The sequence below is a fragment of the Dipodomys ordii genome, unplaced genomic scaffold (assembly GCF_000151885.1).
Source record: "Dipodomys ordii isolate 6190 unplaced genomic scaffold, Dord_2.0 Scaffold19, whole genome shotgun sequence".
In the NCBI taxonomy this organism is placed as follows: Eukaryota; Metazoa; Chordata; class Mammalia; order Rodentia; family Heteromyidae; genus Dipodomys; species Dipodomys ordii.
Genome location: NW_012267235.1, coordinates 14669383 through 14692523, shown reverse-complemented (window position 1 = coordinate 14692523; position 23141 = coordinate 14669383).

Genomic DNA, 23141 nt, shown 5'->3' with positions numbered 1-23141 from the left:
TATTAATGTTTTCTTTATTTCAAGCATTCTAATTTCACTCTGTTTATCTTCTTATTTCACTTTACTTGATGGAATTCATTGAGTTCATTTTGTAGTTATATCTTCTTTGATTTCAATCAGGTGCTTATGTATTTTCTTTTTAATTGTGTTGATCTTTCTTATGATTGACATTTTGAGTTTATTGAGATGCAACTGCTTCAATTAAAAAAAACTCCTTTGTGGAATTGTTGGCCATTGGAAGAGACATATTGCCTCTCATTTTTATTTTAGTAATATTTTTATATTGGGATTTATGCATCTGAGGATAAGGTTTTAGTTGAAAGGTTTAATTTCCTGTGATCTTGCAGTTGGCAATTTTCCACTGTTCAGATATACCTGCATTTGTTCTTCTGTGTCTGGCTTTTTGCTCAACATAATGATCTCCAGTTCCATTCATTTTCCTGTCATTAGCATAATTTCACTAGCTTTTATGGCTGAATAATACATTTTCTTGAAACTTCCTCTGCCTGGATGACCAACTCTTTCCCATCAATAGTTGGGCACCTAGGCTGATTTCATAGCTTGCTTATTGCAAATTATTCTGCAATAAACATGGGTGTACAGGCATCTTCATTGTATGCTGACCTACAATCCTTTGGATATATGCACAGGAATGGTATAGTGAGATCATATGGGCATCTTATTTTTAGCTTTTTGAGGAGGAGAATGATTTCCATACAAACCTCACTAACTTACACTCCTGACAACAGTGTGTAAAAGGTCTTTCCTCCCACAACCTTACCAGGATTGTATTGTTGTTCGTTTTCTTGTTGATAGCCATTGTGACTAGGGTGAGATGAAATCTCAAGATTGTTTTGATTTGCATTTCCTTGGGGGTTAAGAATATTGACCATTTTTATGCATTTATTGGCCATTTATCTTTCTTCTTTTGCAGATTTTCTGCCCAATTCATCTGCCCGTTTGTTAATTAGATTCCTTGTTCTTTTAGACCTTTAATATTTTGAGTTCTTCATATATTCTTTACAGTAATCCTTTGTCCAATAAAAATCTTGCAAAGATTTAATACCCTATTTTTTAAGTCTCCTCTTCATTCTCATAGAAATATACAGACACAAGGCACATTGAGTTTCATGTGAAGAGATTCTGCTCCTTGTCCGAGGCTAAGCAGTGACCTCAGTGTGCACTCTGGTTCTGCTGCAGACCAAGGACTTGCTCCAGCTGTGGCCGAGTTCTGAGCCCTTGTCCACATCGAGCTCTGGCCTTGGCCCAAAGCTGAGTGGTAGCAGAACCGAGCCACTCACCTCACAAGCACTTACCACCATCAGAGGGAAGCCACGAGGAATGTGGCTCACCCCCTGTGGGGACACTCACAAAACCTGAAGCCTTCACAGGAGGAAAAACATTGCTAGCAGCTCTGTAGGCCATAAGAGGTACCCCTGAGAGGTGCAAAGGAGGTGCGATGAAGAAGGCACTCTGTCTCAGAGATGGGAGTATGAAGAACAATAACAGTCCATGATACAATGGCTGGTACTTATTTGGTGTTTGGTCTATGTGCTTTCACAGAGTCCTGATCAATAAATACAGAAGGGTCCAGGGATGATCTTACAGTGGCCCAAACAAATGGCCCAAATGTCTTGTTGGGCCTTTCTGACTACATATAGAATGATTTAACCTTGTTCTGTGTGAAGCATAATTTTCAGCAGAAACATGGTGTGGTTCTATTTGGACTTCAGAAAGACCATTTGCTAGTGTGCATGTGATCAGAGAGGGAGAAGCTGGAGGCAGGGAGGCTGGGAGGAGGCTACTGCAGCATCATCTCAGTGAATCCTCTGAAGAAGCGAAGCAGCCAGCATCCCTTAGTTCACCTACTCAATTACATCCCAGAACATGGATGTATTATATGGAAAAGGGGGTCTCAGCGAAGCCTGGTGAGTGGGGTGGATGGGCCTCAGGCCCAGTTTTTCCCACCCACCCAAGTGCATCTGTCAGAGTAAACACGACCATTATTTCCTCTTTCTCTAGTTTGCAATCAGCTTGGCTCTGAGCCACACAGCAGAGACATAATTATGTATTGATTCCCTCCAAAGATGCATGGCCTCCAGTGAACATAATGCTTTTGTGGCCCTGCATAAACAGAATCTGAGAAAAAGGAGAGTTCAATTGGGTGGGGGGGGGTCAGAGAAGCCTGACTCCTGGGTGAGTCAGGGGAGTGAGAACTGCTGTGGCCTAGGCTTTGTGGCAGGAGGATCAGGGCCTGTAGCCCTCTGTAGCTTCTCACAGCTGGCCACTGATGGTCTGAGCTGGCCATTCAGTTGGGGTGCAAGGGGAGAGGGCTTTCATCCTGACAGCTGGCTGAGTAGAGACTTTTTGTGGTTTGTCTTTCTAGCCATTCCTCCTCCATGACTGCCCTTTCCCTCTGAATTTCCCCAAGTGATTAAGTTTTATGGTGCTTTGCAAGGTGGCATGGTCTCCCACGTTCAAGTCCTCCAGAGACGGTCTGAAACACAGGCCAAGCATTCATACCTCAGAATTATATTAAGGAGTTTAACTAACAGGAATGAGTCCATAATCCATAGATCATACTCTGGGTATGCCACATGCAGACACAGGCAGGGGCTCAGCGGGCTCCTTGAGCCATGAGGGATGCCATCATACCTTCTACAGCCATCAGATCAACCTGTGACCTTCTTTTGTCCCTTAAGTAAAACTTGGAGAGCTTGTTACTTCCTAAACTAAATCTCAACATATTTCCCCGGCCTAGAATCTCTCCATAGATACACTCATTTTGTTCCTCTTTAAGCCACAAAGAAACAATTTCCCCTGGATTATCCTCAACTCTTGGAGTTAAGAGAGAAAATTGATCACCTGTCACCTTCATGGCCTCAACGTGGAGGCTGTGGCTGTCTAAGGTGGATGGGCTGCCTGGCTTGCCCTCTCCCTAAGGAAACATACAGCGGAGTCTTTCTTGACTCATAGATAGATGGGGAACAGATAAAGCCCTACTAGGAGCATTGTGTCTTCTTTTGTCATCCTCTCCTCAAGGTACTTCCTTTCCTCCAAGAACCTCAGTAGTGGTTCTCTTGGGTCATCTCTGATGAGTCACGGAGAACCTTTTACACAGCGTGCATTTCTGGTCCATAGCCCTGTTCTAACAGTTCCTAATGTGGTGGCTATCAGAGGTCCCTACTGCCCCCTAGGGGCCGCCTTAAACTTTACATGAAATGCACTTTCCATCTTTGGACCAAAGGATGAAGGGAGCACCTAGCTGTTCTTCAACAAATCCTCAACAAATTGTTGTTTGTCCATGGGGTGTTAGATGTTCAGCCAGATATTCCTGCTGATCCATAACTTGTTTGGTTATCTACGTCTAGAACAAAAGAACTATTGGGTTCAGATTTTAGTCTATAATGACTAGTATAGGAATGTAGCTATGGTATAATTCAAGTTCACTTTTTTTGTGGTTGTTGCTGTTCTGAACATTAACAAGAGTTACTCACTGTCTTGGAAAGTCATTGCTAATGGCAGTGCTACTCATATGATCTGAGTCACCACTGTAACCGTGCCATGTCACTGCATGCATATAAATACAGGAGGCTGATTACTCGATGACATCTTCCAGTGAAATTATGCCCAAGCGTTTACAAGTTGAAATGTATATGGCTTTATTATTAAGTATTCCCCTTTCAGATATCCTTTATATTACAGTTCATGAATTATATTGAGTTTTGAAACATTTTACCACAGGCTGACTCTCTTTTCTATGATCTCATTTTAAAATGAGATTGCCACCAAAGAGTGCTATGGTAAGATTGTGTAATGACCATAAATTCACACCTTTTCAGAACACATGTCCCTTTGCAATGTGATTTCCTTACTCTTCTCATTCAGAAGGGGTGTATTAGCAAGGGCTCTGCACAGAAACAGAACCAACAGAAGGTGATGTGGAATTTGAGACCATGAAGAATGAAAAGTCCCAGGACTCGAGTTGGAGACCCAGGAAAGCTGATGGTATAATTCTGGGTAGAGGCTGAAGACATGAGCACTAGCAGAGCTGATGGTTTAGTGCTAGTTCCAAGGTCAGACAGCTTGACACACAGGAAGGGCTGGCATTTTCATGTGAGTCTGAAGCAGGAATGGGGCAAGGTCTTAGCTGAAAGGCTGCCAAGCTAGTGGAGTCACTCTGACTTGTAGGCGGGGCCATATTCCATTCTAACCTCCAGACAATTAGATGGCACTCACATTGGGAAGGGAAATCTGCTTTTCTCAGCTGGCCAATTCAAATGTTTCTCTCATTCACAGACACTCAAACAGAAGCACCCAGAATAGTATTCAGCCAAATATCTGGGCACCCAGTACTTCAGTCAGATTGACAAGTAAAATTAACCATTATAAGAGATTAGAAGCCACTGAATCCCCTAAAGGCTCTGACTTAGTCTCCTGCCATCCCGGGATCACCATGTAAGGGTCAAGGCTACAGGAGGATGGCAGATGGAGTGACCTGAGAAGTGCCTGGCCATGGCTGGATAAATGGCCAGACAGATGTGTCACCATGCCAGATGGACATGTCTCTCAGGATCTCCTAGCCCCAACAACCTTCTGCTTTCTGCAAGTGCATAAAACCTCCTCACAACTCAGACACATGAGCAATAGTAAATTGGTCTTTAAGTCACTAAGTTTTAAGGGAACTTGTTATATACCAATAGTAGTTATCTGATATCAAAATATTTGGTTTAAATTAGCTAAGTATTGGTGGCTCATGCCTGCAATCCTAGCGACTCAGGAGGCTGAGATCTGAGGATCACAGTTCAAAGCCAGTCAGGAAAGTCCATAAGACTCTCATCTACAATTAATCACAAAAAAGCCACAAGTAGAGGTGTGGATCAAATGGTGCAGTGCTAGTCTTGAGCAAAATGAGCTCAGGGACAATGCCCAGGTCCAGAGTTCAAGCCCCAGGACCAGCAAAAGAAAGGCTGGGATTTGAGGATTTCGGTTCAAAGCCAGCCTGGGCAGGAAAGTCCTTGAGACTCTTATCTCTAATTAACCACCCCCAAAAATCTGAAAGTGGGGTTGTGGCTCAAGTGGTAGAGGGCCAAATCATCCAAAAAATGTCCAGGATAGCACTCAGGCCCTGAGTTCAAGTCAGTTCAAGTCCCAAGACTGGCACAAAACCAAAAACAACCTCTCCAGTCCATCAAATGAATAGATAGGGAGCTCTGTGCTGGACAGAGCATCACAGTCCTGGTGGCAAAGCTTGTGACATGCATGGTTAATGAAGCCAATATTCAAGAAAGAAGGAAGAAGATGAAACTTTGTTGCAAGGAAAAGGGAGACTGGAATTTGTGAGATGGAAGAAATCTCTTCACTGTGACTGGGAAAAGGCTTTGCCAGCAACAGGAGGACCTCTGGCTAAGAGCTGGGTGAAACTGGACCTCCTATAATCAAGTCAGCTGGGTCTCAGAGTCTGGAAACTTTAGCTGAGAAGTGAGTTTTGCTCCTTAGATTGTCCAGGCACTGAGAAATTTACAGAAACTTCATTATGATTTTTTCTTCTTGTACCAGTACTGGGGCTGGCATTTAGGAACTGGGCACTGTCCTTTAGCTTTTTTACTCAAGGATGGCACTGTACCACTTGAGCCACAGCTTCACTTACAGCTTTTTGGTGGTTAACTGGAGATACAAATCTCTTGCTTGGGCTGGCTTTGAACAGTGATCTTCAGATCTCAGCATCCTGAATAACTAGGATTACAGGCTGAAGCTACCAGTGCCTGGGCATTATACAATTTTTAATTAAGCAAAACCAAACCCTAATATAAGTGTAAACCTATCCATAAAGTTGTGATTTTTCCCATGATAACATTCATTATTTCAAAGGAAATACAAGGCTGGAGCTGTGGCTCAAGTGGTGAAGTACTTTCCTAGAAAGCATGAGGCCCTGAGTTCAAACTCCAGTAGCACCAAAAAACTAAACAACATAAAAAGAAATAGGAAAAGATTCATTATAAAATAAAACTTCTTGGGACTTGATTCCAGTCCTGACAATAATGGAATTATTGGTATCAAAACATTTCTCCTACCGGTAATAATTGCAAGGCTGGACAGAATGTGGGAGACACTGCTGAGTGTCCTGCAGCGGACAGCACAGAAGCATGTTTTATTCTTGGAAGCAGGAACCAAACTGAGAGATAACCACACTCAACTGGTAGAACCCTGGGGCCTTCCCAGGTAGGGTGAGGGCCTACAGGACTGAGGCTGAGGGCCTTGGTCCTACTGACTTGGTGTTCAAGGCCCTGTCTAGGGTGGGTAGAGGCTGGAGGAATGAAGGCCTAGAAGAGGCAGTGCCACAAAATGGCTACCAAATTACTACAGCTCTGACACTTACATGTAGAGGGCCAATGCCAGAAACAAGCAGTAACTGACAGGCTGAAGGAACTGGACACAGATTTTAGGAGACTCTGGAATTGTTGTCTGAATGCCAGTGAAGTAGAAAGACTAAGTGTCTTTTGAGCTTTCCAGTGGAGTCTCAGACGGGTCACATAGGGTGCAAGGTTATATCCCAGGAATAGAGACTTGTTCAAGCACTAAAGGCATAACTGAGGTGGACCTGCTTCCATAATATATAAAACCAAACCTTTTGGAGTTCAAGGCGATAGGTTGGCAACTTAATCTCATCTAAGAACAAAGATCATCACACATCCTAGAAAACCCCCACAAAATCCAGAGTATCTGCAATGACCAGTGCACAATTAAAAATTGTTAGATAGGGCTGGGAAGGTGGCTCAGTGGTAGAGCGCTTGCCTTGCATGCATGAGGCCCTGGGTTCGATTCCTCAGCACCATATAAGCAAAAAGAAAAAAAGCCGGAAGTGGTGCTGTGGCTCAAGTGGTAGAGCGCTAGCTTTGAGCTGAAGAGCTGAGGGACAGTGCCCAAGCCCAGAGTTCAGGCCCCACAACTGAACCCCCCCCCAAAAAAAAATTGTTAGATAAAAAGAAACAGGAAAATGTGATCAACTGTCAAAATCAAATGAATAAATTAATAACACGAATGGAATCAATAATAACTAATAAATTAATGGAAACACACTTTAGTATGATTCAGATGTTGGAATTAGCTGGAAAAACCTTTAAAAAGAATCAATGAACATAGGCATCGACTTGGTCATAGTGATAAACAAATGAGAAGAAGAGAAAAAGAAGAGCTACCCAGAAATTCCAGAATTTAAAAGTAAAGGACCTAAAATGAAAATTTTACTAATGTGACTAATAGCAAATTGAAGATGATAAAATAAATAGGTGAGTGAACTTGAAGACAGTTCAAAGGCCAGCATCCAATTTGTAGAGGAAAAGGAGACTGATTGAAATGAAATTGAATGTGGGTTCAGTGACTTGTGAGCAATTTTAAGTGGTCAGTCATGTGTGTAATTAGACGAAAAAAGTTAAAGAGAGAACTAGTCAGAGAAAATATATGAAAAAAATAATGCCTTAATTTCCACCAGTTATTGTGAAAATATCAACTTATAGAATCAAGAAACTCAGAGCTGGCTCCTGGTGGCTCACACCTGCATTCCTAGCTACTTGGGAAGCTGAGATCCAAGGGTCTTGGTTTGTAGCAAGGCAGTACAGAAAAGTCTATACCATTTATCTTTATCCAGTTATGAAAGGTTAAAAAAAGGGAAAATTGAGGTGGGTGCCAGTGGCTTATGACTGTATTCCTAATGACTTAGGAGGCTGAGATCTGAGGATTGTGGTTCAAAGCCAGCCTGGCCTGGAAAATCTGTAAGACTCTTATCTCCAAGGAACCCCCAGAAAACCTAAAGTGGAGCTATGGCTCAAAGTGGTAGAGTACTAACCTTGAGCAAAAGAGCTCAGGGGTAGTACCCAGGCCCTGAGTTCAGGCCCTATAATCAATGATGACGAAAACAACAGCAACAACAAAAAGAAAAATTGAAAGCAGAGACAAGAGCACTTGGCTTACAGGGGAACAATGGTAGAAATGATATCAGATTTCTCATCCAAACAATAGAGACCATAAGACAATGCAATGATTTTGATGCACTGAAAAAAAGATAGAAGGAGGAAACCGAACCAGCCAATGCAGGATTCCATATCCTGTGAAGAATACCCTTTCCATATGGATGAAGGTGATATGAATGCATTTCCAGATAACAAAAGCTGAAGCAGACTTAGACACTACAAAATGATAGAGGAAATTCAAGATAAAAGGCACAGGCACCAGATAGCAGCTTAGAAGGAAGAGCCAGACTGAAGAGCACCAGCAGTGATGGAGAAAAGAAGAATCTATATACACTTCCTTTTTAATTTCTTTGAAAGACAAATGACTGCTTCAAGAAGGAATCATAGCCCTGTATTGTCAGGTTTCTAAGGATGAATATGGACCAGAGCATTTATACTGTTGTAGCTGCTTATATTAGAAGGAAAACCATGTTGGGTCCCCAGCTTTACTGATGAAGATGGGCCCACTTACTCAGAGTGCTGGGGGCAGTTAGGGGAGGAGAGGTAAGAGGGAGAGGGGACTAGCAAGCTCCTACCGCAGAGGCTTGGGCTGAGAATGAGCGAGGTAGTCCTTGGGCTTAGGTATGAATTCTATGGCTGCCAAGATTAAAAGGGTTTAGTGTCATCATATGGCCCCAGAGAGAAGGCAAAACCCGTGACTTTAAGAGAGGAAGGGAAGCTGTGACTGGATCATCTCCTTCCTTACATCTTCCAAGAGCTAAGTCAGTGCATTGTGGAGTCCTCTGGTTAGGATGGAATCTAGGCTGTGTGTTTCCGGCTGCCCAGGACATAAGCTCCTGCACTCCTTCTCCATACTTTCTTCCCCACACTGTCTTCTCTGGACTGTGCTGCTGATTGGCTCCCCAAGTACTTTGAGGTGCTTGGCGAATTCTTACTGCTCCAGGCAGCAAAGGATGCGTTACTTTTTGCTGGAGGGAAGTGTTCTCTGGAACTCTTGCTATAGCTTAGCCCCAGTGCAATGCTTTTATCTTGTTACCATCAGCATAACTTGCATGGAACATGAAATCAGGCATCTCCATCCTTACTTTATCTTTAGTAGGACTGGTCATTTCCACAGGGCCTGGGGCGCTGGGTTACATACTCAGCAGGGCTGGGAAGATGCTGTTGCTGGAGATAACTGCTCAGCTAGCTGTGGAACCTGTGTGCAGCAAGAAGCAAGATTTCCTATCCAGGAGGGAATAATTGTGCAAGGCTATTTTGCTTGGGGGCAGGCAGTATATTAACCTGCTCTCTGGTTTCTGATGAAAGGTAAGAAGGGTCTGACATCAGGGGTTCACACCTGTAATCTTAGCTACTCAGAAAGCCAGGTAAGATCTGAGGATCAAGGTTCAAATTAATTATTATCAATTAACTAAGCAAAAAGCTAGAAGTGGAGACATGGCTCCAGTGGTAGAACAGCAGTCTTGAGTGGGAAAAGCCAAGCAAGAGTGTGGAGCCCTGTGTTCAAGTGTCAGTACTTGTGCAAAAACAAAAACCAAAGAAAGGGTAGGCTTTCTTTGTTCCACACCTAAAGCCTTAGTTCAGGGCTGGAGCTCCAGCCTTAAAACTTTTTGAAGGGAGGAGGGGTCCAGGTACTGCCATCTAGATCTTTCTCTGAGTTGTCGCCTCCTTGTTTCTGGAAAGTTCTCTCATCATCTATAACATATATCTCCTGTGAAATGTGCATGTTTTTCTTTCTTGCTGTAAACAAATTGAAATGATTTTTATAGCCTTGCTTTTGAGATTATTTTGGTCACAAGGAACTCATTTCATTGTGCATCAGTCAGTATTTCTCAGACGTGCTTGGGATCTTTTGGGATTCCTTCAAGTGGCAGCCGCTAAAATGTAGACTTTATTTTCAAATGTAAGGCAATTTTTTCTGCATCATGAAGCCAGTGCAATGTCCAATGTCATCAATTCCAAACATTGTATTCAATTTGATTTTGTAGCTTGCTGTTGTCTTTTGGAATGAAACGTCTTTTCTAGGCTTTACGCGTGTCACCATTGGCATTTCCTGTTTTGCATCTGTGGATAAGACTATCTCATCTAGAAAGGGAAGAAACCAGGGGATCCAGAGCTCTGGGCTTAGTTCTGTCTTTGTGTAGCCTTAGGATAGGCCCTTGCCTTTGTTTCTTCAATGGGATAAGGAGGAGTAGCTAAAATAGACTCTCCATCCTCCATTCTTTCCCTTTCCTTCTTGAGATAGGCAGGCACAACAGGGGTGAGAACAGACCCTTGGCATAGGGTAGCTTGTAATCAGATTTCTTCAGGTGGGAGGTGAGGGGGATAAGCAACTGGAATCCAAGCCACATGCTGGGGCCTGATGAGAGCGCTGTTGCTGAGCAACAGGAGCCTCAGATTGGCCATACCCAACATGGGCGTGGAGCTCACAGTGGACTTAACCACACCTCGCTTCCTGCCTGTGCTCTTCCACCTGCAGGTTTCTTGGAGTGCAGCTATGGATGACGAACGTAGAGGGGTTCTGATCAGCCCAGACTCTCGGGTGCATCATAGGCCATGCCCCATCCTTCACCCCATCCCAAGTACATGGAGAGAAGATGAGTGGGCATCCACATGTTTGAGTGTGTCCAAAGCCAGGGAAGGAAGGCTAGAAAGAGGGCTGGACTGTGGATGCCAGTGCTCCCCTCAAATCCTCGGTCTTTCTCAGGTATACAGGACACAGCCTTCAACCCTTAGCCTCTACCACATACCCCAGGGATCTCTGTCTTCTCCCTGTTTCCAGTTACACAGAACCCTCCTGTCTCAGAGCAGCTATTTCCCTGTGCCCACGCAGGCATTTGGTGGTACCATTTCCTCTTGCTTTATTCTTTTGGGAGTGGGATTAGAGAATGCCTGCTCTTTGGGGAAGCTTATCTCCTTTGGCCCCTCACGGCTCTCTGTCCCAGATCTCAATTCCTGTCTTGCTGGTAAGCCTTGGGAGCAGCCCTATTGTCATGGGCTAAAGATTCCTGTGCTAGAAGCTTGCTCTTCCCTGTGGCTGTGAGGTGGTGTGACTTTTAGGAGGTGGGGCTGAATGCTAAGTCCTGAAACCACAGCCAGTCAATCAACCCATCAACTAACCAACCAATCAATCAACCAACCAAAAAACCAATCAACCAACCAATCAACTAACCAATCAATCAATTAACCAACCAAACAACCAAAAGCATACCCAATGTGATTGAGATCTGTCTTACATACAGTAAAACACAGTCCATTGTTTAAAAAAAGTAGGCAGGTCTTTATATATTAATTTTTGTTGTTATTAAATTATTGGTAATTATTAACTATAATATTTATTTATTATTATTATTATTCCATTAGTCAGGTAATGAGTACAATGTTTCTTGGGCAATACCACTTCTTCCTTTGCTTTCTCCCATTTCCCCCTCATCCCTGCCAATTGCATAATTCTTTTTTATTAGGGTTTTAGTTATTTTATCAATATATTTATAGAATTTCAAGTTTACACCAAGGGAGAATTTTAATCCAAGCTAATCTGAAGTCACAAGAGAAAATTACTTTGGAAATTTTGCCAGCCTTACAAATTCTCAGGAACATAACAAAGTACATATGAAAAATGTTAACACTGAAATGAAACCAATCTTACATGAACTCATTTCACATGTAAATAAGGGAAGATTTCTGGAAAAGTATTTTTGAAGTCCTTTATTGTTTTACCATTTTTCAAAAATGTAAAAAAAACACATTTCACTAAACCCTTTAAAGCTGGACCTGAAAACATATCGAAGAATTCTGTTTTTAGTCTCATTTGAGATAAATATATTTTACATATAAACAACATGGGAAATACTGGAAAATTGTATTTGAAGCTTTTCATCTCTTACAATTTTTGAACATTTGAAATTGATTGTATTTTTCTAGGCAGGAACGTGGCTGAAACACTGGGTCGTATTCCCAGGCTAGGGTTTCCAGTCTTACAAAAAATGAGTAGTCAGTCATCAGTCTGTCATGAATGCCAACTGTACAAGTGCAGTTCCTTGTGACAGAGGGACTGGTGCCCCATCCTAGGAGTATGAACCAAAGTTTCAGGAATTCTCCTGGGTCAGCACTTAGCCACATTCCCAGCCCTGGAGCATCTTCTTTTGGGTATGGATTACTATTATGCTCATGCCAGTCTTTTAGTCTAATTTCTCCCACACAAACATTTCTTTATTGTTTCCATTCTCCTCTAGTTTCTACTAAATTGGCTTCATTGGTTTTAGTGTCTTCTGTTTTTCCTTGTTTGATACCGAACCTTGATACCTTGTTTGATAACAAACCTCTCTGACAATCCCAGGTTTTTTTGTCTTTTGTTTTCTTGTCTGATAGGCTTTTGGGTGTTCAATGCCTAGCCATAGTTTTCTCCGCAGAGGTCATCGTTTTCATAGTAAATTGAGATGTTTATTCAATTTCTCAGTAGGTCTATCATCATGAGTTTTCTCATCTGTGACACCTGTATGTTTGTATCCAGTACCTCCATTGGCTGAAAAGCATGACTAGTTAGTTATTGGTAACTGATTCATTGTCTTCAGCTGGAGTCTTTTATACATGTTTAAATGTATAGTTTGGGGACTGAGAAAGCTCAGTATAGTACACTTTTCAATTGAACGTGCTCAATATGCAGAGTATTTTGGGATGGGTAGTTCCATGTTTGAGCATGCTCAGAAGGTTAGCTCACTTGGATATTGAGATCTCTGAGTGGGCAGCTCACCTGGGGACAGAGAAAATTCAATTTTCAACCCATCTGTCAAGTGAGCATGCTCAGTGAGGAGCGAGTGTTTGAGATGCAAGCATGTGTCCCTTTAACTGGAGGGCTGTAACTTGATGTTTCTGTCCAGTGGTTTCTAGAATCATTAACTACATAATAAACAATGTACAACGTCAAAACAAGCTATTTGTTGCAGAGATGAGCATTCTTTTTTTGGGTCCGGTCGTGGGGCCTGAACTCTGGGCCTGGACGCTGTCCCTCAGCTCTTCAGCTCAAAGCTAGCACGCTACCACTTGAGCCATAGCACCACTTCTGGCTTTTTTTTTCCTGCTTATGTGGTGCTGAGGAATTGAACCCAGGGCCTCATGCATGCAAGGCAAGTGCTCTACCACTGAGCCATATTCCCAGCCCCAAGATGAGCATTCTTAAGCCCAGAGAAAGTTGAGTTGGTAAAGGCCACACAGAAAGCCAGTGCCAGTGCTGGAGTAAGCCTTTTTGTCTCCTCTAAAGGTCTTAGCCTACTGTAGTATTTCACTCACTGGCCAGAACTTCCAAAGATCTGGTACATCTGATTTCTCATGGGTGATCATATAGAGAGGTTTGGGATTAATGGGTTTTCCTCTGGCTCTTCCTTTCAGGAAAACTTGGATTTTAGGTCTCCTCTTAGCTGAGCAGGTGTGTTACCTATGGGGGGATGATGAAATGATCTGATAGGATTCCATTTACCTTAAGGTTTTATGTGAAAAGCAAGACATCATCGTAAATAGAGGGCAAGACAGGACATGGTACAGCTGCTAAGATGGACAGACATGGGATAGCTGGGCAAGAGACCACAAGGCCTGGAGCCCAGTGAGTGAGGACTCCCCAGGGAGATAGGTGTGGCCTCAAGTTAGGCGAAGAACAGACCATTCTTCTCTGTGCAGCTTGATTAAAGAAAAAGTGGGTGTGCACCAACCAACCAGACAATGTGACCAGGGCAAGTTATGTCATACACTGTAACTTAGGTCATGACCAATGGGATAGCTGTAGCTGTCCTGCAAGTCAGGTTCTTGGTGTCTGGAACAAAGAACTGAGTAAAACAAGACAGTTATATGACACAGTGTATTTGATTAAACCGTGAGTAGTGTGGATGTCTACTCCATGGCATGACAACAAGTAAGAGCATGTCCAGGGCCAGAGAAATGCTATCTGGGACAATTTTAAGCCAGTTTGGGTTGTGGGTTGGGTTGAAGGACCCTTCCTGATGGAAGTTTTGAGTGGTAGGTTGTGGTTACACAATAGTCTCTCCTACCCATCTAGAGGTTTGAACTCAGAGCCTAGCTGTTGCTCAGCCGGTGCCCTACTACTGGAGCCTTGCCTCTGGCCTGGATATTAGCTGGCTAACTGAGATGGAGTTGAGTAGATGCTTCTGTCCAGGGTAGCCTTGAAATCTGGTCCCCTGAAATCTCAGCCTCCTGAGTAGCTAGAGTTACAAGTGTGAACCACCATTGTGAACCATAGTATTGTAACTGAGTGGGCCGATTCCCATAATGTATTATGTTATAATGATATTAATGATATGCACTGCATAAACATGAAGTCTTAATTAGCCTCCACCCCCCAAAAAATGTTAAAGACGGTCAAGTGCAGTGCTGTGTATGTACCATTTAAGTGTTTCCCTTCTGGGGAGACTCTTTCTTTTGTCAAAATGGCTAAATCACCCTCCTAGAGGGGTGGATCCAGGGGTGGGACCTGGGTATTAAGGGTGGATCTTGGGTTTGGATCTGTCATCTCCACCCTACATTCCTGCCTCAGGTGGAAGGCTGGGGGGTGGGCTGACCATGGCTCTTTGTGGGTTTTCTTGGGCACTTGTTTCCTCTGAGGACTCATTCAGGCTGAGGTCAGAGCTCACAGTGGTGCTTAGAGGATCCCTGCTCAGAGATTTACGGCTTAATTGCTCTGAGCCAGGGAAGTCCAGGAGGAGAAGAAATCCCCTCAGGGAGGAAGGAAATGAGTAATTATTTGTGTACTGAAATCACATTGCTCTTATTGTAAAATGTTTGCAAACTGTTGTGCATTGGAGAGTGAGCATGAATAGGTGTGTTTTAGTTACAGCAATTTATTCAGCCAATCTTTCAATCTGTCAGAAAGTGGTGCTGCCACAAGGACCTAACACTTTATTTTTTCAGCTTAAGCAAAAAGTAAATTATCTGGCCCATTAATATGTGGGCGCTCTAATCTATTATTAGAAAAGTAAAAGTCCTGCACTAAGATGAATGTTTGCTTTTAAGGCGATTAGTAATGTGAAGCCCCTGGCATATTCATCACCCCGCTGCAGGCCTAGTTGGGAAGGGAAAAGGAAATAGACTTGGGAGTATGGCAGATGGAAGCTCAGTGTTCACTCAAATAACCCTTGCACGCTTCCTTGTGCCTCTGTCATAAATGACAGGATTCCAGCCATCAGTAAACTTGGCAGTGCTGCCCACAGGTATGATGGGCCTGCTGTAAGTCCATCCCCAAACCACAGGAGAGCAGGGGAAAGAGAAGAAGGCCTTTCTGCTCTTGGATGGAATTTTCTGTCCATTAGCTGGTGGAAGGAAACAAGGGCCCTCATGGAGACAAATTATTCCTTCATGTAAGAGAGTGGACTCAACAGAGACAGGAGCAAAGACTATCAGAGTGCAGACAGGCAGGGGTGGATATGTCAGTTGGGTGGCCAGGAGCTGCAGCTGGGCCTTTCAAAATAAAAATCTGTGGATGGCCTCAGATATTGGTACTGAGTACTAGCACTTGCTCTAGGCTGTCATGGCGGACAACCTTTTGGATATTACTGCTTCTATATTCACAGCTCTCCAAGGCAGGTATTTTTGTTCCCTGCATGAGTGAGAAAAATGAGGCTCAGAGAGGTAAAGGCATCCATTAGGTGCTATACAGAGAATGCAGGGCAGAGGCAGGGTAGGCATTCGACATGGAGAGGCTTTGTAGGCCACATGTCTGACTCCAGTGCTTTTGGGGAGATCCTAAGAGGAGAGATCCTGTGAGAATATGCTGCATGTGTGCATGCATGAAGAGTGTGGAAGAGGCTATGGGGCAGAGGCTGGCCTGCCCAGGAGCAAGAAACCTGTGAGGATACGGGGCTCCAGAGACTGTGGGCCACATCAACAGACAGCTCCCGGCTGGACACATGGGATGCTATGTACAGCCATGGTGTCAAGGCTGGACTTGGAATCAGAAGGGAACAACTGGTCTGCTGGATGCTGGCACTCTCAGGAAGGAGATGGGACTGGTCTGTTCTCTAGCTCTGTTTTTTGACTCAGGCCATACCATGTACAGTAGCCACTGTGGCAGCCCTCAGACACTTGGCTTGCAGCTAATCCGTCCATAATGGCTACTACAATGATCTCTGTAACACACAGACTGGCTGGGGCATTCCTGTTAGGTTTGGGTGGAGCTGAGGACCGAAGGTGGGGATAATACTAACAGTGTTCTTGTTTCCAGGAGGTCAGAGAAGCTCTTCCCAAACCTGGTGTGCTCTGTCCCGAGATTGCTGCTTTGTTGCTCTTAAAGTCACCACTGCTTGTCTCTGCAGGGAGCCCCCACTAGCTAAAGGAAGGAGGTTCTAGAGCCAAGACCCACAGTACAGTACTGGAGCGAGAGGGGGAGGCGAGGGTGTTTCCGCTTTGAGAGGCAGTCATTGTTCATTGTAGATAGATCTGAAGAATGCATGTTGCTGTAATTTCCCAGAGAGTTTATTTCACAGCCCTTGAAGGTGGAATGAAGTGGTATAAATGCTCTCACTTTGCTCTGTCCTGAGTAGGCCTGAGGATCATACCTGGGCGTGTGAGGAGGTCCTCTCATGGAAGAGGTGATGGGCCAACTTCCTCTCATGTTGGGTCCTGTGGAGGCCATGGCTTCTGGGATGAAGGGGTGGTGTTTCCCTGTAGGGATCACTTTTGTGGGCCTCTGGGAGTAAGAAGGGGTTTGAGGCATTTGGGAAGGCTTCATGGAGGAAGGGCCATGACTGGGTATAAGAGTAACCCCATCTCTATCAATAGACTATCCTTTCAGCAAGAAGGAGCTGGGATAAGCCAATTGATATTTGGAAGTGTCAAACCTCAGTACAAATGCAGGCCTGGAGCAAAGGAAATGTGGGGGACTAATATGTATGTATGTAAAGATGGAGACCCCAAACCACAAGCATAGACATTTCGGGTACAGCTAAGGGATTTTCTAGGCTTTCCATTTTCTCTTCTTTCTCATTGAGAACCAAAACCAGGACCTTGCACATGCTAGGCAAGTGCTCTACCACTAGGCTATACTCCCTAATTAATTAATTAGTTAATTAATTAATTGCACCAACTGGGGCATGAACTCAAGGACTTCGGCTCTTGCTTGGAGTTTTCTCTCAAAGCTGGCACTCTACCACTTCAGTCACATCTTCACTTTTAGCAATTTTTCCCTGGTCATTTGGAGATAGGAGTCTCTAGGATTTATCTGCTTGGGCTGGTCTCAAACCTCAGTCCTCAGTTCTCAGCCTCTTGAGTAGTTGAGCCAGCAGTGTCCTATTTTATCTTATTTTTGCATCATAAAAGTAACATGTGTAGCTTAGAAAATGTTGGCATTTTACAAACACACAACCCATAGGAAATTAGTAAATCATCACGTGTCACTCAGAATTACCTTTGTTAGAGTTTCATGTCCCCTTTGCCTTCTCTTTTTATAAATCATGTACATTTTGAGGACTGGGAAGGTGGCTCAGTGGTAGAGCGCTTGCCTTGTATGCATGAGGACCTGGGTTTGATTCTTCAGCACCACATAAGCAGAAAGAGCCGGAAGTGGCGCTGTGGCTCAAGTGGTAGAGGGCTAACCTTGAGCTGAAGAGCTGAGGGACAGTGCCCAGGCCCAGAGTTCAGGCCCACGACTGACAAAACAAAACAAAACAAAACCCATAAATCATGTACATTTTGAGTTCCTATTACAAAGACAATCTTACATGCTGTCTCTTTTGTTCTTTTTTTCCTCCCTCTTTTGGTTGAGATAGGTTCTTACTGTCTTGAATTCACAGTCCTCCTTCCTCATCTTCCAAGTGTTGAGATCACAGATGTGTACCATCATTCCTGGCCTTTATGTGCCTGCCTGCCCCCCCCCCCCCGTTGGTCCTGGGGGCTTGAACTAGCTCAGGACCTTGGTGCTGTCTCTGAGGCAAGCACTCTACCTGTAAAAAAGGCTACATGCCTGTTTACAGTTCTATGCATGTTCTGTGATTTTCTCCATATTATTAATATGGAAAAATTGTGTACTCAGGAGATGGACTCTAAGCCTAGTATGTCCCATATTCTTCTTTCTCTGGGACAGTAGATCTTACTCTTTGCTGCATGTTAGAATTTTCTGGGAGTTCCAGGAGGTTTCAAGATAAATGATATCAGAAACTCTGGTGGTAGGGCCTAGGCAAAGATGATGTTGAAGCATCACTCAAGGTAATGGAGGTGTAGCACAAATGGTAGAGTGTCAACCCTGAGTGAAAAAGCCAAGAGAGCAAAGCCCTAAGTTCTGGCACACACACACACACACACACACACACACACACACACACCCTGAAAGAAAGAAGGAAGGAAGAGGGGATGGGAGAAGGAAAATACAAGCAGGAAAGAAAGGAAGGCAGAAAGAAACCAGTCATCCCAGGATATGTTTCCAATGAAAGCTGAGAACTGCCAAGCTGTGTTGTAGCCCTCTGTTCCCCGCTGGCAGTGGGAATGAAGTTTCTTACCTGCCACGTGATGAGATTTATGAGACTCAGCATGAGTGAATGAACTTAACACCACCAGGAGCATCAGATGTCTGGGGGATCTAGAGGCAAGAAAAGAGAGACAGACAAAAATCATGATAAATAAAAACCACCACCACAATCACCATCATCCCTTAGTCAACAAGGTGTATGCTTTTATTCTTTTAAGATTTTTATCTTCACTAAGGGAAATACTTTTTCTGTCCCATGCTGCTCTGCTAGGAAGGTCAATCATGGTACTTCCTCTGTAAGTTACCCACTGGGTTATCTCAACTGTGCCCACAGAGATTGGTCCAAAGGATGAGCACATCACTTAGGAAGGGCCAATCAGATCTTTTCAATTTTGGGTTGCTAAGTAAAATAATGTAATCATAGTAACCTTTAAATCCCATGTGAGTTATGTATTAGTCTGAGCTGTGTGTGGGTAGTCGCCATGGATGAACATATTCATTATAGTTGGAGTGAATGAGGGAACTTCACAAGAGAAATAGAGCTGTCATGAGGGTGACTGGGAACAGGTGAACAAGTCCCAGAAATTCTGCATCGCTGTCCCTGGTCAAGACTTAAGCCAACTCTTGGTGTGGTGGGGCCATTCCCAATGCTGCCAGCCAATAAATTTCCTTTCTTAAATGTTAAATGTTCTTAAGTGCTTCATAGCTGTGTTCCTGTGGCTGGCAAGGAAGAGTTACCAGCTAGAGAAATTGGAACTTGGAATTGGAGTATTATAATAGCAATGTGGCCTACCTGAGCCCAGGACAAATGGGACACAAGAGACTCCCTGTGTGTTGACCCTTGAAATGTGGTAGCAAACAACCAGTTCAATAGCCACCATGTGCTGCTTCAGGGATAGGTAGATAACTGAGGGACCATCTAAATGTGTTGGCTACTTCTTGAGGATTCTCAGGAAGCCATAAATGTGGTGAACCATAAATGTGGTCTAGCAGTCAAGGGGGAAATCAGAACGGGGGAGATGAGGCAGCATTGATGGAGACAATCATGTGTCCTCTTTCTTAAGCTAGACTCCTAAGTCTTGTGGATTTGGAAAAGTGGAATTTCTTGCCTTTAGCTAAGACAGGAAAAAGGAAAAACACGATGGAGAAGTAAGATCGGAAAGGGGGAAGAGCCAAAGAAATGAGCCTCTCGTCAGTTATTTTCCAACCGTTCTTGTCGTTTGGAGGAACTGACATCCATATTAATCTGTTTTCTGTTACTATAACTAAGTGCCTGAGATTGGGTATCTTATAAACGGAGGAAGCTTACTTGATTCACCATCCTGCTGATTCACGAACCTGGGCCAGCATCTTCTTAGCCCTTGCTCCATCTCAGCATGGCTGATTGGGTTGGTGGGAGTGTGTTTGAGAGATCACATGGTGAGACAAGAAGAGACAGTTCTATAACTCACCATCCTCATCAGAACAAATTGACAGCATTAATCTCTTCCTTGGGTGTTATGTCCATAACCTGAAGACCCACCACCAAGTGCCACTTCTTAAAAGTTCCGAATCTCAATATTGCCACTCAGGCAGCTAGGAATCATTGGTTTACAGTGATTTTTTTCCCCCTGATTTCTCCAAGCTTGTGAGCTAATATCTAGTATTTGTGTTCTGGCTTATTTTTTTTAATTCCTGTGAATCAGACATTGTTATTATTCAATACAGTGATTGCTTAGACTTTCCCCAACTATCTTCCATTATCTTTCCTCATTCTCTCTGGCACTTTATTTTTATTTGGTTTTGGCATTACCCAGGTTTTGAACTCAGAGTCTTGTTCTAGCCTTGGAGCCATATCTCTAGCTGTGTTTCTCACTGTTTCTGGATGTTAGGACCTGAACGCAGGGCCTGGATACTAACCCTTAGCTTTTTTACTCAAGGTTAGAGCTCTATCACTAGAGCCTCAGGGCCATTTCCAGCTCTTTCTGTGATTAATTGGAGATAAGAGTCTCACAGATTTCCCTGCCCCTGCTGGCTTCCAACTATGATTCTTAGATCTCAGCCTCCTGACTAGCTAGGATTATAGCTGTGAGCCACCAGCACCTGCCTTCAAAAGTCTTTTGAAAGAAAAATTTCTGAATGTGGAATTTTAGCTACTTTCTTTCAACATACTGAAGATAACCTTCCAACGTTGTTTACTTTCGATTGTGTTTGGGAAGTTGGTAATTTGTAATTGTTATTTCTTTCTTTGCTGTACTATAATTTCATTGTAAGGCACCAAGGAGAGGAACTGCTTTTAATTTACTGGAAATTCATGGATTTTTTTTGGGGGGGTGAGAATTGATATCTTTCATTAGTTCTAGAAAGTTCTTGGTTATTATCTCTTTATTGCATTTTTTCTCATTCACTTACTTTCTTTTAGAACTTTGATGATAATTATTAGACCATCTCCTCATACACACACACACACACACACACACACACACACACACACACACACACACACACATGCTTATTCTCTATTTATATTCTCTTTTATTCTGGACTACATTTAGGCAATCTCTACAGATCTTTAATGTACCATGCTTCTCTTCACAGGTATTTAATCTACTAATTAAGATGTTTACTGGGTCTTAAATATAAAACATTGTAATTTTACTTCTGTAAGTTCTCTTTGGTTCATTTTAAAGTTTCTTTACTCCCTGATTATTGTGCGTGTAGCTGCAGTTCTTATGAATCTGTTTTTTTTTTTCCTGCCAACCCTCACTTAAGATGCTTTATTTCTTTGTGTGCTTTTCTGTTTTATAACCTTGAGCTGTTATAAAACTATTTTTTTTGGTGAGGTTGCTTGGGGCCTTGTTTGAGGTTGAGTTTCCCCAGTGAGAATTTCTCTTTGCTACTGCAGTGGCTAGGGTACTACCCAAGATTTATTTATTTATTTTAACCTCACAGGAGTGTAATTTTGGATCTCAATGCTATGTCAGAGGTGGGTTGTGTTTACTCTGTTTTTCTTTTTCAATAAATATCAGACCCAGTCTGGGTGAGTTTTCCTTGCTGCCTGCCTGTGGGGACCCTTATTTATTCTGCATCACTTTTAGCATTTGAAGCCCCGTTGAACTCACCTCTGTGTGAGAATTTAACAGGGTTTCTCCAGCCTTGGGCAATGGGCAATGTGTGGTTCCATTGGCTCTCCTCCCCAGACTCCAGGTGAGCTCTAGTAAAGGACCTTAGGGTCTCTAGGGTCCAAGCAGAAAACCTCTAGGGGAGGAACATTTTCACAGTTTTCTTGCTCCCAGATTTATCCCCCTTTGTTTAGATTTTTTGTTGGTTCCTTGCTTTTTATATTCTTCTTCTTTGTGTTAGTACTGGAGTTTGAACTCAGGGCCTTGTACTCTTGCTTAGCTAATTTGCTCATGGTTGGCACTCTACCATTTGAGCTACACCTCCACTTCTAGCATTTTGCTAGTTAATTAGAGACAAGAATCTGTGGGATTTGTCTGCCCTGTCTGGTTTCTAACTGTGATTCTCAGATCTCAGCCTCCTTGATAGCTAGGATTATAGGCATGAGCTACTGGTACTTGGTAGTCTCTCTCTCTCTTTCTCTCTCTCTCTCTTTCCCTCCCTTCCTCCTTCCCCCTTTTTTTTCTCTCTTGCTCTCCTTCCTTCCTTCCCTCCTTTTCTTTGGTGCTGGTCTTAGGGTTTGAATTCAGAGTGTAGATGCTGTCTCTAAGCTTTATTTACTTAGGGCTAGCACTCTATCACTTGAGTCACAGCACTGCTTCTGGCCTTTTCTGGGTAGTTTATTAGATATGAAAGTCTCACAGATTTTTCTGCCTGGGCTGGAACAAGAAGAGAGGGTTGGATGGGAGAATCAGGCCCTGCTGGCTAATAGCACTGAGTCTGCAGTGAGTGGGATTTTCATAGCCACAAAGATTTCCTGCCACTTCTCTGGATCTCTTGGGAAATAGACGTAGGATTCAAATTTAGAGAGGCTTCACTCTCTCCCCAGTCTTTTGTTCCCTTCTGCATCCTGTCTCCCCACTTTTCCTCACCACCTTCCTTTTTTGGCTTTAGTGTGGAGATTGCACTTTTTTTAAAAAATATGTTTTTAATTGTAAGAATACTGTACAGAGGGGTTACAGTTACATGAGCAAGGTAATGAGTACATTTCCTATCAAGCATTGTTACCTCCTCTTTTGTTTTTCCCTTACCATCCTTTCCCTCCCACCTCCACAACTACACTTCCTGCCCCCTACCTAAATTGTAAAGTTCATTTTTCAACTTAGTGTCTTGTGCATCTCATTGTTACAATGGCTCAACCTGTATCCCTATTTAAGCATTTTGTTTTTTCCCTCCCCCTCCCCAAATTAGAGAAGTGTATATACAAGATGCAGGGCACCAACATCAAATACAGTGAAAACAGGGGTTATACTATGGGGGAGGAACATACAAAGAAACAAAAAAAATCGCATGGTACATTATAAATACATTAGAAACAATAGCAAGAAAGAAGAAAAAACACTTGTGTCCCTATCCTGGGGTTCATTTTAATTAACATCATCTTATCTGGTCATATGCACATAGCTTTTGACCTTTTCTGCTTGTCCCAGACATGTACTAGTTATTGCAAATAAGGGAAAGCATGGGACCTATGTTTCTAAGCGCCTGGTTTACTTCACTTAATATATTTTTTTCCAAGTCTTTCCATTTCCTAACAAATGGGACAG